The following is a 12658-nucleotide window of genomic DNA, read 5'->3' on the forward strand; positions in this document are numbered from 1 at the left end:
CTAGAAGCCAACGGGGATGGTGAGGTCAGGTCTTGAAGAGAATCAGAAGTATATTGTAAAACAGCTACCTCGAGGGAGACTGTCACAGGTTCTTTAAGCAAAGCAGGGTTGACCTCAGCCTAGTAGAGGTGGACGGGAACGGGAGAATGGACTGCTTGTCTGGCAAAGATTCTGCTCAATTTAGGGGCCCCAGTCCCAAGATTCACTGGGATCTGCTCATGTGCCCCCTTGCAATTCTCAGGATTCCAGTCCTGCCTAATCAGTGCCCTCACTTGAGCAGCAGACGCCCTGTGAGGTTATGAATTCAATTTGTATTAGAATTCATTGACTCTCGAGATGATTTCAGCAATCTCAGCCCTACAAGAGATGCAGGAGGTAAGAGTTTCTTTCAAGTCATTTATGCAGAGTTTGAGCTGACTCTGAAGTCTAGAGCTCTTCTTTTCTTTTGCCACTTTGTCCAGCTCAGTTAGGAGCAAGCAGCCGATCTCACTTACACTCATCCGTGTGACTAAAGTGTTCTAAGGTATCAAATACGTGGGATCCCAGAAACTTGCCTTTTGTCAGCATTTGATGAGGAGTATCCAGTAGTTGCGACTTCTCCTAAGAAACGGTTAGTCGTTTATTTGAAATTCAAATTGAAGTAGATGTCCTGTATTTGATCTGGCTACCCTACCTTAAGGAAATCTTGCCTTTCAAAAACCTACCTAAGTGCTATATTCTCTACAGATTGCCCCAGACAGAAATTACTTTGTATTATTGGTTGATTGATTTACATCATTTTTGACAACTTATAATGTGCCAGGCACTGCTCTAAGTGCTTTACATGGACGGACTCATTTAGGCCTGATCAGAACTCAGAGGTGGATATTATCCAGATTTTACAGATGGAAAAATTGAGCCCCAGAGAGAAGTGACTTGGCCTGTAGCTCATAGCTAAAAGGCAGTGGAGTTGGGATTTTACTCCGGACAGTCAGGGAGGGACCTGAGCTCCTATGGATGACCATGGATAACGTGATGCAACTCTGTGGAAGAGTTACTGGAAACTTCTACTGGAAGCTTCCATGGAGCTCTGTGTGTGCATTTTCTAGGACCTTAATGCATTGCTGTGTGTCATACTACCAGGCTGTGAGATCGTTGACTGATACCAGAAATTATGTTTCATTGATCACCACAATGCCAGTGTCAGGAAATGTTTATTTAAAAAGTTATACTTATTATTGGGGCGCCTGGGTGGCTCGTCGGTTAAGCGTCCGACTTCGGCTCAGGTCATGATCTCACAGTCTGTGGGTTCGAGCCCCGCATCGGGCTCTGTGCTGACAGCTCAGAGCCTGGAGCCTGCTTCCGATTCTGTGTCTCCCTCTCTCTCTGGCCCTCCCCTGCTCATGTTCTGTCTCTCTCTGTCGCAAAAATAAATAAAAACATTTAAAAAAATTTAAAAAAAAATAAAAAGTTATACTTATTATTCAGCCTTAAAAAAGGAATGAATTTCTGACACGTGCTACAACACTGATGAACCCAGAGGGTGATAGATCCTATCAGACAGTAAGGCACAAAATAAGGTACAAAAGGACAAATAATACTCCATTTCTAGAATAACCAAATTCATAGAGACAGAAAGTACAATGGTGGTTGCCGGGGGCTGGGGGGAGGCACGAATGGGGAGTTGATATTCAATGGATAACACTTTTAACTTGGGGTGATGAAAAGTCCTGGAGATGATTGGTGGTGAGGGTTGCACAACATTGCGGATGTATTTAGTGCCACAGAATGGTACTCTGGAAAATGGTTGAAATGGTAAAATTTATGCTACGTATATTTAACCACAAAAAAGTTACAGCCATTATGAAAACCAGTATGGAATTTTCTCAAAAAACTGAAAATAGAACTGCCCTATGTTCCAGCAATCCCACTTCTGAGTACAGTTCCAAAGGAGTTGAAATCAGGATCTTCAAGAGATACCTACCCTCCCATGTCCACTGTAGCATTATTCACAGTAGCCAAAATTTGGAAACAATTCAGGTGTTGGTGGGTGGATGGATGGATGGATGGATGGGTGGGTGGGTGGATGGGTAAAGGAAATGTGGTATTATACATACAACAATATTCTTCTGCCTAAAAAAGAAGGAAATCCTGCCATTTGCAACAACGTGGGTGAACCTGGTGGACCTTACACTAAGTGAAATAAGCCAGACACAGATAGACAAATACTGCGTGATCTCACTTACATATGGAATCTAAAAAAAGTCAAAAGGATGGATGCAGAGAGAAGAACAGTGGTTACCAGGGGCTGGGAGATGGGGAATATGGGGAGACGTTGGTCAAAGGGTGCAAAGTTTCAGTTACGCAGGGTGAGTAAGCCATAGACATCTAACATACAGCATGGGGACTGTCATTAATAATACTGTATTGTTAGCTTAAAATATGCCCTCAAGTAGATCTTAACTATTCTCATAAAAAAATTGTAACTATGTGAGGTGATAGATGTGTTCATTACTTTGGTTGTGGTAATTATTTCACAGTGTATGTATATATCAAAACATCATGTTGTACACCTTAAATGTGTACAGTTTTTGTCAATTATACTTCAATAAAGCTGAAAAAAAATTAGACCGAATCTACATTTATTTTTTGAGAGACATAGAGACACAAAGCACAAGTTGGGGAGGGGCAGAGAGAGAAGGAGACACAGAATCAGAAGCAGGCTCCAGACTCCGAGCTGTCAGCACAGAGCCCGACGTAGGGCTCAAACCCACAAACCATGAGATCATGACCTGAGCCGAAGTCAGATGTCCAACCGACTGAGCCACCTAGGCACCCCAAAATTAGACTGAATCTAGCATAGGAGGTTAGGGACCCAAGCTCAGAGCTCAGGTTGATCTGGGTTGAATTGTGGCTCAGCCACTCAGCAGCTGTGCAACTGTGGGCTGACCATTTCACACCATGGTCATTGGTATGATGGGGATGGTTGGTGGAGACTTGTCTGAGGCTGGTTGTGAAGAAAATCTAGCCTAAAGAGCACTTTGCCAGGTGATTTTCCTCCTGATTGCACAGTAAACAAAACAAAACAAAACAAAACAAAACAAAACAATAACCTGTGGGACGTTTTTAAGGCTACTTGATGCCCAGATTCTCACAGACCAATGAAATCAGAATATCTGGCATCATGTGTTTAAAACTTCCTATTGTGAAACATTTCAAATGTACACAAGGGTAATATAATACGGTTCCCATCCACCCATCACCCAAATTCAACATTTGTCAAGGTTTTAGCATTGGAATGTATCTTTTTTAAAGGTTAAAGGATGATCGAGCAGGCACGATGCCTGGCAAGTAGAACCTGTTCGCCAAATTGAGCTACGATGATTACTTTTATTTTCCTTCTCATTATGAAGTTGGTCGCATAAGCATCTTGATTTTGAAATCAGAGGCCCTGAGTGGGAGGTGGTCCATCGATCTTGCTGGCAATGAATGGCCTCTACTTCATTACTGAGAGGGTTTTCTTCTTCTGTGAATCATCCTTGAAGCTTTCTTTTCTTCAAATCAAAAGAAATCAATTTGAACTAATAGTAACTTGATTTTTGAACTGTCATACTGCAGTGGAATCAGACAGTAAGGTAAAATGGAGAGAAGTAAGAAGCCTGGGGAATATGGAGAGGAGATGGAATCGTCTATCTGGAAAAAGTGCTTTTCAGCCAGAGATGTTCAGTTCTGGCACTGTACCTGCCCCCCACCTCCATTCCACCCAGGGCAGACATGACTAATCAATCAATGTGCTCTTTCCCACAGAAACCTAAAGCTGCATCAGAGTGCTTTTTAAGATGATACTTCAGACACCCACCAACAATCAATAAGAGACAGCATGAGAGACAAGACCTATTTATTATTCTTTTTGTGCCCTTTTTTTGTGCCTTCCATAAGCAATACTGTATACCAAGAAAGAAAAACCTTCTCAGAGAGAGAGAAAGAGACAAAAAACTTTTTAACTTCTTCAAAATCTGCCACAGAAGACAAAGTCATCCCCATGGGATTATCACAGGGCCATGAGCCACCGGCCATACTTAGACATGGATTCTTAGAATCCTTCCAAAAACAGCAAAAGGAAAATCGCAAAACCCCAAGTCTGGCCTGCCTTGTGGCACCGTGCTGGCAATTAGCATGATATTAAAAGTGTCCTGATGCTCTTCTGGGTACAAAAGCTCAGCTTTGCTTCATGGTACCAAGGAGTTCTGAGGCTCAGATGTGTATTTTTCTGTCTTTAAGTTGAAGCAGTAAGAAAAAGAAAGCAAACTGGTAGCAGAGATTAGGGCAGAAGCTAGGGTACGTGGAGCGAGTCCAGGGAGGGGCTGAGGACGGCAGTAATACTAACAATGAAAACGTACCCCTGTTTTCTATCTGCCACGCCTTCTGCTTAGGTGAACGTTGTGGGTTTTCTCATTGCCTCCACACAAGCAACCCTCTGTCACAGGTACTATTTTTCTGCCTCCTCCAGATGAAAAGCCTTGAAGCTCAGGGAAACGGGACATGACTTGCTTCTGGTCCCACAATTCACAAGCCAGGAAGCTATGGGATGTGAACCCAGATACGTCTGCTTCAAGATACCGTATTCTTGAAACTGTGCAATCCAGACCAGCAGAGCCACTCTTTCAGCGCGGAGAGACGGTGACCTGGAGTTTGAAGCACCTCTTAGGGCAAAGGTTTCTTCATCTTTGTGTTTTCCTATTGCAGAGCACAATGGCTGGCACACAATCCGTTCACATTTGGTTGAATTGATATTTGGTACAATTGAGGCTTTCAAATTTAGCAGTGAATTCTGTTAGAATGTTGTTGCTTCTTCTAAATCTTCTGTTGCTTGCGTCCTGGAGCTGTGATGGATATTGTCGCAGTGGCCCTGTCGTTTGTACGATTGCCTCATGTGTTCCACACATATTTATTTGCACCTACTGTGTGTTAGGCACTATATAGCTGGACAGCAGTGAACAAGACAGACCCAATCTCTCTGTTACCATGATAATGGTAACAGAAGATGGAATTAAGAACAGGTGTTCCAGAAGTACTTAAGGAGGGGCTTCTCAGCCAGATCTGGGGCTCACTCTGTTGAAGGGGGCATAGTGATGTCTGACACATCAAGTGCTAGCCACATACCAGGTACAGATCTTAGAATGTTACATGGGTCGTCTTTTAAAAGCCTCTCATCCCTTGTCAATTCATGGAGTGAACCTTTCGCCACCAGTGTATGGGCAAGAGAATTCAAACCCAGAACGTTAAGTAGCTTGCCCAAGGTCATTGCAGTTAAGTGGCAGAGCTGGAGGCAAAGCCAGGCTGTGACTTTATTTCAACCCCTGTCCTAATCTGCTGCTCCGATATGTGTCCTAGTGACACCTGGAAAATGAGTTGGGGGTAGCTTGGAAAAAATAGGCAGAGAAGTTGTTTCAGGTAACAGGAGGCGGCAGCTGTGAAGCCCAGACTGGACAATGCATCAGGTTCCGGGAGCTGGGAGCTGTCAGAACTGTGGGCAGTAGGGGGGACGTGAGACCCGAGGGGTGTGCTGGGCAGGAGTCCCATCTGAAAAGCTCTGTAAAACGCTGCATGGGTGTTTATCTTCTAACCCGCAGGCACTGGGGAGCCATCAGAGGGTTTCATCAGGGGAGTGATGTGATCAGATTTATCCTCTAAAACAATTGCTCTGGCTAGGGCGCCTGGATGGCTCAGGCAGTTAAGCATCCAAATCCTAATCTCGGCTCAGGTCATGATCTCCTGGTTGGTGAGATCAAGCCCGACGTTGGGCTCTATGCTGATGGTGCTGAGCCTGCTGGGGATTCTCTTTCATTTTCTCAGAATAAATAAATAAACTTTAAATGTTCACTCTGGCTGTTGAGGAGGCTATTGAACAGAGAAGTAGGGTGGGAGTGATGTGGGAAACAAAGGCAGAAGGAAATGGCAGCTAGAACTCAATTTCCTTACAGCCTGCAGCTCATTGACAGATACTCGAGGCCTACAGAGTAAAACTTTTCTCAGGGAACTAACTCCCTGCTGTCTTAATGTTCATGTTTTGCTGGAGGGGCAACAACCCTAGCTTGACAAGAGCTAAGCCTCCAGTGTCCTGGGAGGCTTCTTTAGCATATGAAAATCTCACTGGAAACTTCCCCTGGACTTTACTGCCCCCCAGCTCCAGTGTATATAACCAGTCTCTCCTCATGGTTGGGGCAGAACTTCCTGCCCGCGGAGTCCTGTCCCCATGCTTTAACAAAATCAGCTTTTTGCACAAAAGACGTCCTCAAGAATACTTTCTTGGCCAACAGCTCTGGACCCTGTGAACCTCACTGTCACCCCAAACAACCTCATCAGTTGCTTGCCATGCAGGTAGGGACCATTAGGCAAGGCTGGGCTTAGAGCCTAGGGCACTTGCACAACCCTGAAAATATGTGTCTCCTTAAACTTTGTGCCCTAGGTACCCCCTGGTGTCATCCCAGCCCTGCTCTTTGGGCGGCTGCTGGGCGGGTCTAAACCAAAGTAGGGCAAACCGAACCCCCAAAAGACACAGGGAAGCTGGAAACTCACGGAGATGGAAAATCCCTTTGACCCCTTGGGTAATTATGCTCGTTGTTCACTGTTAGCTCTTATCATTACCCAGTTCTTTTTAGCCTTGACATCAGAAAGGATGGGAAATTTTATGAACTGGAAATCTTTTTAAGGCTAATAGTTCTTTTTTTGTTTTTAATTGGCAGTGGAGTGGGGGGAGGCAGGGGAGGGGGAGAAGAGTGGAGGGGGGTGAAGGATGGCATAGGATTAGATTTCAAAAAAACAAGTTTTTTTGGAGGAGCAGAGCCAAAGGATAAATAATGAAACAAATTCCAGCAGAGTGGAAAGAAGGCAAAAATGCTACCTTGAAATGAAAGATCCATTCTAAATGCGTTAACTGCGCGTTCTCAGCATTACTGCAGAGTATTTGAGGGCCTTTTGTGAAAGACACTGTTCACAAACTAGGCTTTAATCTGTAGCCACTTTTTATCCCAAAGGCCTTAGGAACCTGTGGGCTTTGCAGAGACTCAACCAACTTAAGCGCACTTTCAGGAGAAAGGACCATTGACGTGGCTCACTGTAAGCCCTGGGAAGTTCCTCAGAGTTGTAAAGATTGAAGTGGTTTTGAAGCTGGTTTTAAATCTGCACATGACAAGAATAAGGAGCCCAGTACAACAGAATTTAAATAAACTACCTTCTGGAGGTGCTGACACTGAAGCACATGGGTCTGTAACTTGCAATTCTGAACTGGGGAAGCTTCCAGAATTTTTTTTTTTTAAATACGGGACCTGGGGCGTCCAGGTGGCACAGTTGGTTAGGTGTCTGACTTCAGCTCAGGTCATGATCTCACGGTTTGTGGGTTCAAGCCCCGCGTAGGGCTCTGTGCTGAGAGCTCAGAGCCTGGAGCCTGCCTCGGATTCTGTGTCTCCCTCTCTCTCTGCCTCTCCCCAGTTGTGTTCTCTTTCTCTCAATAATAAATAAATACACTTAAAAAAATGAAAGAAAAATACGGGACCTGATTTTACCTCTTCTGATTTGTTTTCATTCCTCTGGGCTGGGTACTGTGGCCACCCCGCCCACCTGATGGGACTAAACTTCAGTCAGCTACCCTCATGGCTGCACCACACACACATCTGTGTTTTCCAACTCTACTCCTTGCTGGCTCTAAAGTCCTATCAATCTGGGTTTGAATCCAGCTCCAACCATCACGTAGCATCTCTGTGAATTAGAACAAGTTTCTCAATCTCCCCAAGTGTGAAATGGGGGATAATTATGGTACTGGTTTCCTGGGTTGCTGTAAGCCTTAATTTAATCATGAGATAGTGCATGTCAAATGCTTAGAACCATCCCTGGCACATGCTCAGGGCTCAGTAAATGTTAGCGCTTAGTGTCATTAACTATTGGCTTTAACAAAATTAAAACAAAAAACAAAAACACAACCCCGAGGCTTCACTTTTGTAAATTAAATGACTACATATTATGAGCAATAAAATACTACCTTTTATTAATGCATGATAAGTAATTAAATATTAATAGATTCATGTCTATCAATGTACATTAAATGATTAGACTAATTACATTAGAAATATAGCTCTGATGATGAAGAATTATATACTAAACGATGAAATGGGTTGAAATGAAATGAAACAAGTTAACACACATAAAACAGCTCAATTCACGGGAAATGCTCAGTATACTAATAGTTTTTAAACATGATCTTTCTTAATTCTTTTAAAATTTTATTTATTTTTAAAATTCGAGTATGTATCTATGTATCTCTATATAGATGTATAAATATGTGTATATTCGATTCCCGTTAAAGTACAGTGTTGTATTAGTTTCAAGCACACAATATAGTGGTTCAACAACTGTATACACTTCTCACTGCCATCACATTAAGTGTACTCTTAATCCCCTTCACCTCTTTCACCATCTCCCCCCCGCCCCCCCATCCACCTCTCCTCTGGCAACCACCACTTCTATTTAAGAGTGTGTTATGGTGTACCTCGGTGGCTCAGTCGCATGAGTGTCCAACTTCAGCTCAGGTCATGATCTCACGGTTTCTGGGTTCGAGCCCTGTGTCAGGCTCTGTGCTGACAGCTCAGAGCCTGGAGCCTGCTTCGGATTCTGCGTCTCCCTCTCTCTTTCTGCCCTTCCCAGCTGGTGCTGTGTCTCTGAATCTCTCAAAAATAAATAAACATTAAAACAAAAGAGTCTTTTTTTTTTTTGTTTGTCTCTCTTTTTTTGTTCATTTTTTTTTTTTTTTCTTAAATTCCACCTCGGGGTTAAACCATATGGTATTTGTCTTTCTCTGACTGACTTAATGTCACTTAGCATTATACCTTCCAGATTCATCCATGTTGTTGCAAATGGCAGGATGTCATTCTTTTTTATGACTAATAGTCATTCTTCCTAATCCATTCTCTGTTGGTGGACACTTGGGCTGCTTCCATATGTTGGCTATTGTAAACAATGCTGCAGTAAACATAGGAGTGCCTGTCTCTTTTCAAATCAGTGTTTTCATATTCTTTGGGTAAATAGCCAGTGGTGGAATTACTGGATCATATGGTAATTCTGTTTTGAAATTTTTTGAAATTTTTTTTTCAACATTTATTTATTTTTGGGACAGAGAGAGACAGAGCATGAACGGGGGAGGGGCAGAGAGAGAAGGAGACACAGAATCGGAAACAGGCTCCAGGCTCCGAGCCATCAGCCCAGAGCCTGTCACGGGGTTCGAACTCACGGACCGCGAGATCGTGACCTGGCTGAAGTTGGACGCTTAACCCACTGCGCCACCCAGGCGCCCCTGTTTTGAATTTTTGAGGAACCTCCACACTGTTCTCCAGAGTGGCTGCACCAGTTTGCTTTTCCACCGACAGCTCGAGAGGTTCCCGTTTCTCCACATCCTCATCAACACCTGTTGTTTCTTGTGTTGTTGAATTTAGCCATTCTGACAGGTGATATCTCAGCGTGGTTTTGATTTGCATTTCCCTGACGAGGAGCGATGTTGAGCATCTTTTCTCACGTGTCTGTTGGCCATCTGGATGTCTTCTTTGGAGAAATGTCTTAAACATGATCATTCTTGACCTATCTGGGGTGATCCTTCAAAATCACACCATTTGTGGGGAGGGGGTTATTCATCAAAGAAAAAAGTTAGCATTTCTTCATTTTAACAGTTTTACTTCAATTTATATTCTCTCTGTATCCTGAATCTAGTTATTCAGATTTTTTTCCTTAGCCGCTGATAGTCCCAGAGAGAGAGAAAAAGCAGAGGTAAGCTAAGCACCCCACCAGCACAGGTGCAAATATGTGCCTAATTTTTTGAAAAACTTAAAAAAAAGTTTTTTTATTTCTATTTTTAAGTAATCTCTCTACCTAGTATGGTGCTTGAACTCACAACCTCGAGATCAGGAGCCACACGCTCCACCGACTGAGCCTCCCAGGTGCCCCTGGATAACTTTTTATTTTGCTCTAATTTTGAATTTAAAGAACTGTGGCAAGAATAACATAAAGAACTTTGATGATAACCTTTATCCAGGTTCATCTATTGTTTTTACATTTTGCTTCATTTGCTTATCATTCTCTGTATCTGTGTGTGTGTGTGTGTGCGCACACGTGCACATTTCTGAAGACTTTGAGGGTGCCTTTTTACCTCTCGATACTTCTGTGTGTATTTCCTAAGGACAAGGTCATTCTTTTACAAAACCAAATGTCATTTATCAAGGTCAGGGACACTGATACACCTACTATTTCCTATGCCATATTTATATTCAAATTTCAAACTCTTTTTCTCCCCCATCTCCATCCAGAACCCAATCTAAGACCACAAATTGTATTTATAGGTCTTGTCTCTTTAATCTCCATTAATCTGGAACTGTTCCTGGTTCTTTCTTTGTGTTTCTTCACCTTGACGTTTTTGCAGATCACAGCTGGTAATTTTGTAGAGTAATCCTCATTTCGGGTTTGTCTGATGTTTCCTCATGACTAGATACAGGGTACGTATGCGTTTTTGGCAGACACACCCCTGAGGCATTGTCTCTTGCTTTTAAAAAGCATCTTGGAACTTGTATTAGCAGGGGTTGCATTTTGCTGCAAGTAACAGAAGAATCAATGAACAGTGGCTAAAGAACCAGAAGTCTGGTGATAAGCAGTCCCAGGGTGGACCTGAGTTCTTTCTGTTTTCTACCCTGCTACCCCCTGTGACTTATTGTATAGGGTGACGTGCTAACTGAAAATGACAAGAGGCTTACAGAAGAATAGAGGGAAAGCTAAAAATTGTTCTCTGTGTTCAACTTAACAAGGCCAACTTGTTCATTAGAACGAGGACAGAACTGTAATTAACACATCAAGATATTATACTGCCATGCACGACTGATGGCAGATGGTTCTGAACTTGCTTCCCCAGAAGCAGAACCTGAGACAGGGATTTGGGTGCAAGCAGTTTATTTGGGAAGGGATCTGTGGAACACCAGTAAGGGAGAGGGAGTAGAGCAAGGAAGCTACAGAAACCAGCCTGTGTTGGTGAGCCAGTTACCCCTGTGAGCAACTAAGGCTTCGTCCCCCTGGGAACCCCTGGGAGCCACTTGAAGACGGGCCTCACTGTCATGCCACCAAAGGACGAGGGGTGTTCACGGTCCGGTGTTTGCCATCCGTCGGCTGAGGGCTGCTCGGGGGCCCGTGCTCAGGCGGAGCACAGCTGGAAGCCCTTGGATGCATCCCGGATGCTGGCAGTCAGAAGCTGGCAGCCTGCATGGGAAGACGGAGTGGGGAAGGGCGAAGAGCGGAGCCCGGGCGATGCCCACTTGGCTCCAGCCCAGATGGGTGCTTCGGACGTGCCCACGGAGCTCCCCTCTTCCTTCCTTGTACCTGCCCAGCCTTCTGTGCGGTGAGCATCTGTCACTGTATGCATCGAATCCTTGTCTTTTTTTTTTTGTTTTTCCTCTGCCTGCTTTCATTCAGACTCTGTGCCAACGCCAAAGGCACAGGCCATATAACCTTTCCTTTAAAAGATGTTTTTTGTCACATACACCTGCGTGTGTTTCTTCCACCGAGGCAGTTCCGCACAGTGGCCAGTGTGTGGGCTTTGGGGCCGCCAGACTTGACTCTGTTTCCCAGCTGGTGTGAGCTGGGCGGGTTCCTCTTACCTTTCTGAGCCTGCGTCCTCCTATGCTTCTTCATAAATGACTGTGAAAACCCCACACGTATTGATTTGGGGGTCCCAAATATACTTTAGCAAGGAGACAAATTCACAAACACCGAATTCACGAATAACGAGGATCAGTTGTGCTTCCTTAACTCAGATCAGTCACTCAAATATTTATGGAGTATTTGCCGAGGAATATGAAAACATAAGGCTCACTTCTTGTGGCTTTGCATAAAATATTACTCTTTATTTTCATTTCATCTTAGTTTTTTCCAGCTCTAACTTTTAATTAAAAATTTTTTAAATGTTTAGTTTTTGTTTTTGAAGAGAGAAACAGAGCATGAGCAGGGGAGGGGCAGAGAGAGAGGGAGATGCAGAATCATAAGCAGGCTCCAGGCTCTGAGCTGACAGCACAGAGCCCGACGCGGGGCTCGAACCCATGAACCGCGAGATCATGACCTGAGCCGGAGTTGGATGCGTAACCTACTAGGCCACCCAGGGGCCCCTTAACTTTGAATTTAACTCTTCAAGTGATTTCACAAATACATGTTCAATGAAAAAAACATTACACTGACACACAGCTATGAAGAGTAAAAAAGTAAAACATATTCTTCACATTCCCTATGTACTATGTCCAGTTACTTCTCTGGAAGAAACTGCTGTTAATAGTTGGTGTGATACTTTTGAGATTTAAACACACACCCGTGCTTACACAGCACATACTATTTTAAGAGGTAAATGGGTCCCACAAAAACCTGCACACGGGCATTTACAGCGGCTTTATTCATGATTGCCAAAATTTGAAAGAAACCAAGATGTCCTTCAGTAGGTGAATGGAGACATAAACTGTGGTGCATCTAGACAATGGGATATTATTCAGTACTAAAAAGGAAAAAGCTAGCAAGCCATGAAAAGATACGGAGGAAACTGAAATGCGTATTACTAAGTGGAAGAAACCCACCTGAAAAGGTTACATAGTGTATTCTGAAAAAAGGC

The 12658-nt window shown here is 43.7% G+C and overlaps 1 long non-coding RNA gene across 1 annotated transcript in view; it reads left to right on the forward strand.

Annotated features, from left to right (window-relative positions):
- The window catches only part of LOC122471623, a 231287-nt gene extending 226931 nt beyond the window's left edge, over positions 1 to 4356 (forward strand). The window contains exon 5 of the long non-coding RNA XR_006294221.1: positions 3787 to 4356. This is a non-coding gene — a long non-coding RNA (uncharacterized LOC122471623). The remainder of the gene's footprint in view (positions 1 to 3786) is intronic.
- Positions 4357 to 12658: the final 8302 nt, after the last annotated feature.

This window comes from Prionailurus bengalensis, chromosome E3 (genome assembly GCF_016509475.1).
Source record: "Prionailurus bengalensis isolate Pbe53 chromosome E3, Fcat_Pben_1.1_paternal_pri, whole genome shotgun sequence".
In the NCBI taxonomy this organism is placed as follows: domain Eukaryota; kingdom Metazoa; phylum Chordata; class Mammalia; order Carnivora; family Felidae; genus Prionailurus; species Prionailurus bengalensis.